Source organism: Cricetulus griseus, chromosome 2, assembly GCF_003668045.3.
Source record: "Cricetulus griseus strain 17A/GY chromosome 2, alternate assembly CriGri-PICRH-1.0, whole genome shotgun sequence".
NCBI lineage: Eukaryota > Metazoa > Chordata > Mammalia > Rodentia > Cricetidae > Cricetulus > Cricetulus griseus.
In genome coordinates, this window is record NC_048595.1 from 381,758,957 (window position 1) to 381,765,228 (window position 6,272).

Consider the following 6,272-nt stretch of genomic DNA (forward strand, 5'->3'; position numbering starts at 1 on the left):
GGTTAAGGTGAAAAGATCCCCTCTAATGAGGGCAGCACCCGGATTAGTTACTTTTCTGAGACTGGGATAGAACACCCTGGACAATACAACTTCTAGAAACTGGAGAAATGGTTTAGCTCTTAAGAGTCCTTACTGCTCTTGCAGGATACCAGAGGTTAGTTCACAGCACCCATATGGTGGTTCACAACCACTTGCAATTCCAGTTCCAGAGGACCCAATACTCTTATCTAAAGTCTATATCTTGTGCACATGCTTACAACTCAGGCACACACATACACATAATTTTATTTATTTATTTTTTTGTAATTTTACTTTTTAAAAGGAAGTGTTTATTTGGGTTTATCATTCCAGAGGAATAGAGTCCATCATGGCAGGGAAGCCTGACAGTAGGAAGGCGTAGTAGCAGGCTCTGCTGAGAGATCACACTCAACCACAAGTAGAGAGAGTGAATTAGAAGTAGGGTGAGGTTACATACTATCAAATTCTATCCCAAGTGCCATACTTCATTTAGCAAAGCCAGACATCTTAATGTCTGGTTAGCAAAGCCAACCACTACCACTGGGGATCCAGTGCTCAACTGCCTATGGGGGCCATTTCTCATTCAAACCACCCTAGCACCTTTCCATTGGCTGGGATCCTAGAAGAAATAAAAAGGAGAAGCAAGCAGAGCTCCAGCATTCATCTCTCTCTGCTTCCTTACCCCAGATTTGATGTGACCAGGCTGCTTGACACTCCTACCATGATGATCAGTATCCACTCAAAATGTAAGCCAAAATAACCCCTTCCCCTTCGGGTGCTTTGAAGAAAACCGCCCCTAAAAGGAATGGCCCTATTAAAAGGTGGGGCCTTGTTGGAGGAAGTGTGTCATTGTGGGGGTGGGCTTTGAGGTCTCTTTTGCTCAAGCTTTACTCAATGTAAGTCAGTCTACTTCCTGTTGCCTGCATATCAACATAAAGCAACTCCTTCTCCAGTACCATGTCTGCCTGTATGCTGCTATGTCCCCTGCCATGACAGTAATGGACTAGACCTCCAAACTGTAAACTAACCCCAATTAAATGTTTTCCTTTATAAGAGTTGCCAGTGGCTCTTTTCCTCCGGTGCGCCACCGACGATCCTATTGTCATGGGTCGCTGCCCTGCCCGGTCTTACTGATATTGTAAGAACAAGCCGTACCCAAAGTCTCGCTTCTGCCGAGGTGTCCCTGATGCTAAAATTCGCATCTTTGATTTGGGACGGAAGAAGGCAAAAGTTGATGAATTCCCACGTTGTGGGCACATGGTGTCAGATGAATATGAGCAGCTCTCTTCCGAAGCTCTAGAGGCAGCCCGTATTTGTGCCAACAGATACATGGTAAAGAGTTGTGGCAAGGATGGCTTTCATATTCGATTGAGGCTCCACCCTTTCCATGTCATCCGAATCAGTAAGATGTTGTCCTGTGCTGGAGCCGACAGGCTCCAGACAGGTATGCGTGGTGCCTTTGGGAAGCCCCAGGGCACAGTGGCTAGGGTTCACATTGGCCAGGTCATCATGTCCATCCGCACCAAGCTGAAGAATAAGGAACATGTGATTGAGGCTCTTCGTAGAGCAAAGTTCAAGTTCCCTGGCCGCCAGAAGATCCACATCTCAAAGAAATGGGGCTTCACCAAGTTTAATGTAGATGAATTTGAAGACATGGTTGCTGAGAAACGGCTCCTTCCTGATGGCTGTGGGGTCAAATATATCCCTAATCGTGGTCCCCTGGACAAGTGGCAAGCCCTGCACTCCTGAGAGCTTCCACAGTGCTCTCCTACACCCTACCAAATCATGTTCAGTAATAAATCTCATATCCAGTCTGCTTACAAAAAAAAAAAAAAAAAAAAAAAAGTTGCCAGTGGTGATGATCTCCCAACAAAAAAAGTAACTAACTCTAAAGATGCTTTTGTAGTAGGCCAGGTGGTGGTCGTGCATGCCTTTAATTCCAGCACTTAGGAGGCAGATGCAGGTTGATTTCTGTGAGTTCAAGGCAAGCTTGGTCTACAGAGTGAGTTCCAGGTCAGGTTCTAAGGCTACATAGAGAAACCCTGACTCAAAAACAAAACAAAAAAAAGATGTTTTTGTTGGGTATTTGATAACAGAATCAAGAAGAAAACTAATACCTGACTGACACTGAAGTATCAAGAAAGGCAGAGATTAAAAGAATAGTTCACCAAATAGGTGTTGACAAGAGAAAGATCCTAGTCCTATTTCATTCTTAGAGAAAATGAAAAAGACTAATATTGGAGTAAGAGGCTCTCAAGGAACATGTTCTCATAAAAGTACAGATGTTCTAAACACATGTTAAGCCTAAATAACATAATCTCCAAGCACAAACCAATATTAACCAAAAACCAAATTATAAGAGGAATTTGCAAATCTGCAAAGTGAAAGAATATATTTTCCCCAAGGACATAATAAATATTTACAAAAAAGTTTACACACTGAAACTCAACAAAGCCAAAACCTTTATATAATAAACATATATTTCTTGAACTCAGCTTAAAAAAACAGAAAATCAATAGCAAAAAATAAGACTAAAATGGTTGATCATATTAAAATTAAGAAACAATAGAATTCACAAGTCAAATAAGTAAAAAACTATGACTTTGGATAATATTTTGTGATGCTGAGGATTGAATTGAAGAATACTATTCTTGGATATCTTTCTAAGCCACCATCTGCTTATGTAAAGACCTCTTTCCCCCTCAGAGTTCCTTTTGTAATTTCATAACATGTGCCCCCCAACACATATAAAAATTAAAATCTGGGATCCACATGAGAGAGAATGTGGTGTTTGTCTTATTCTGTGTTCTTTACTTAATATAATAATTACCAGTTCTATCTAATTCCTGCAAATGCCATGATCTTATATATATTAAGGCCTGGATAAAATTATACTGTAAACATGTACCAATTTCTTTCATTCATCTATGCATGGGGATATAGGCTGATTCCATATCCTAGCTATTATGAATAGTGCATCAGTAACATTGTTGTGTGTGCATCTCTATGGTATGTCTTAACCCTTTGGATATGTACCACATTGGGAAATGGTAGAGCTGGGTTACATGGTAGGTCCATTTTTAGATTTTTGTTTGGTTTTTCAAGACAGGGACTCTCTTTATAGCCCTGGCTGTCCCAGAACTTGCTATGGAGGCCAGGACGGTTTGAATTCATAGAGATCCACCTGTCTCTACCTTCCAAGTGCTGGGATTAAAGGTGCATGCCACCATACCCAAGCTGTTTTTAGTTTTTGTTTTTTTTTTTAAGAAGCCTCCATGCTGATTTCCATAGTGATTATCCCAATTTATACCCCGCTTCAGGAAGTTTTCTTCTTTCCCCACATTCTTGCATCTGTTGCCATTTGTCTTCTTGATGTTATTCTGATCTGTGTGAGAAGGACTAAGTAGCTGTAATAGACATTATATTGATACCTAAAGATGTTGAACACCATTAAAAATACTTATGTCTACCATTTGTATTTCTTTTCAAAACTGTGTGACTTGTTCGTTGGCTTATTTGTTGATTGGAAGAGTTGGGGTTTTGTTGTTTAATTTTTGCAGTCCTTACATAATCCAGCTAAACCCCATCTCAAAACTCAAGCTTTTTGGATGTATCGTTTGTGGTGGTTTGGATGCAGTTTGTCCCTCCAAAGGCTCATGTGCTAAAGGTGGTCCTCAGTGTGGTGCTGCAGTGGTAGATATTTTTGTTAAACATTTTTATTATTTCTGTGTATATGGCTTCTGGGTATGTGCACATTCACTTCAGGAAGTCAGAGGCATTGACTCCCCTGGGATTGGAATTACAGGGTGATGTTTTGATTCCCATCCCCAAAGGTTTTTGGGTTTGTTTGTAGACAGGATTTCTCTCTGTAACAGCCATGGCTGTCCTGGAACTAGCTCTATAGACCTCACAGAAATCTGCCTGCCTCTGCTTTCCAAGTGCTGGGGTTGAAGGCGTGCACCACTATGCCCAGTTTAAGAGGTTTATTTTTGAGGCAGGGTCTCACTATGTAACCTACACTAGCCTGGTACTCAGGTCATCCTGCTTTAGCCTCCTGAATACTGGGAGTACGATACATGCTGTCATGTACAGGGGAATTTAGGCCTTATGCTCTTCAGTAGTTTTGTTTTGTTCAATAAAAACAGATCATTGGAGGCTGCCTTTGTTCTCATGACTCCTGTGAATTAGTTCCCAGATAGACCCACTCTGGCTTCTTGTCTGGCCTTGATCTCTCCCTTACACACATTCCCACCATTGTGATGCCATTCATCATGCCTTTACCACCATCAAGCAGATGGCTACACTATGTTCTTGAATCTCCTTAACTGTTACCTAACAATTACTCTGTGCCCACACCTGCAGATGTACAATCCTTTTTTTTTTTTTTTTTTTTTTTTTTTTTTTTTTGGTCTCTTCTTTCTCACTCTGGAGATCTCTGCCTGCTGGAAGTGGGTAAAGGCGTGTGCCACCAATGCCCGGCCAGATGTACAATCTTAAGATGTGTTATCTTTTTTTTAAATTTTAGATTTATTATGGGGTATAAAGGTTTTAAAATTCCAGTGCTGTAGGGTGTCCACCAGAGAAGACTGCTCAGACATGGGTTTAAGCCAATAGAAAGTGTTTATTAGCTAACCCTTGACTACACCAGGTGTTCAGAATCCCAAGTAGCCCTAAGCCTTACTCAGGGCAAGCTTTTAAGCACAAAAACCATATTCTGGGTTGATGTACTTTAGTTAAGCAAGAACTGAACCTAGGGCCCCTGAAAGAACAAGTGCTTTCAAACACTGAGCTATCTCTCTAGCCCGCTTAAGGCTCTTTTATGAAGTGGTACAGTATTCACATAGTATTTTGCTTACAAGTTTATCTGTTGAAGGATCTTACTTGATAGTTCAACATGGGTTTAAACTTACAGTCTTGTCCCAGTTTCCAGATTATCAACAGTTGGATTTCAGTGTTTTCTAAAACTACTTAAGACTGCCTATAACCCTGAAGAATGCAGGCAGGGTTCATTCACACTGACATCTAACTCCAAAGAATTTGGCTTTTAGATGGGCTTTTGCTCATCAATACTTAGTAGTTAGAATTACGGTGTGTGTGGGGGGCTACCACCTCCAATTTACTTATGGTTTTGTTTGGTAGTACTGGGGCTTGAACCTAGGGCCTCACAGGTGCTAGGCAAGTGCTTTGCTTCTGAGCTACACGCCACCCCTTTTGGGTTAATTTTGTTGCTGTGTTTTTGAGACAGGGTCTTACTGTGTAGCTCTGGCTGACCTGGAACTATGTAGATCAAGCTAGCCTGGAACGCAGAGATCTGCCTACCTCTTAGTCTTCAAGTGCTAGGATTATAAACCTGTACCACCATGTCCAGCTCTGGTATGTATTACTGAGGGAGGGTTTTTGTTTCTCAGACTGGCCTGGGTTGTTCCTCTTGCCTAAGCCTTCCAGTAACTGTGACTTTAGTTGGAAGTCAACATGACCTGGCTGGTTTCAGACACTTAAATTATCTCTGGAGGAGTATTTGCATTAGCAATACCCTTTTTAGTTAGGAACTATTGCTCTAGAAATGCTTATTTTTCTGAAAATAGTTTCTAGATGTTAATGATGGGTCTAATGACCATAGTGTCTTCTGTCATTTAAACTGTAAAAGAATTCGACCATCCGGACTCCCTTTGTATAACTGAACTCCACTGCTTGGGAGTGCGGTAGCCAGCTAAAAGCACAGAAACAGGAGTCCTAATCCAGGTGTTCGTCCTGCAGCTGAAGAATCCCTCCGGGGACTTTATCTCCCGTGGGTCCCTACTGGTCCTGCAGCTTTGGGGAAGTCGACTTCACCTCAGCAGCTCCCCACGAGGAAATCGAGGATGTCTATCACGTAACAACAATGGGGAACAGGCGACCTTTGAGAGTCTGTGCCTCGGGACTCTCCAGCCCCAAGCCACAACTTTCAGCGTTCAAGCCCCGCAGGCTGAGACCCCCGCAGAGCCACCCACGAGAGAAGCACGCGGCACAAGCCTCACATTCCCTCAGATCCACTGCCTGCCTCCTCAGCCGCCCAGCACACCATCAGAGGCCTCCACCAGAGTCTCCCGCGGGCCAGACATTCGTCCCGCCCGCGCCTCAGCAGCAATTAGCGCGCGAACCGTCTCAAACCCGAGCGGCGGCTGACACGTGACCAACGTGCTTAACCCGCGCTGCCAGTGGCGCCGGCTCAACCTCCACAGCCCGCGGTCTCTACGCCCATGCGCGAAACTCAC

General features: G+C 43.0%; 1 pseudogene; it reads left to right on the forward strand.

Annotated features, from left to right (window-relative positions):
- The first annotated feature begins 1,122 nt into the window (after nucleotides 1–1,122).
- Nucleotides 1,123–1,788, forward strand: LOC100759472 (annotated as a pseudogene).
- Nucleotides 1,789–6,272: the final 4,484 nt, after the last annotated feature.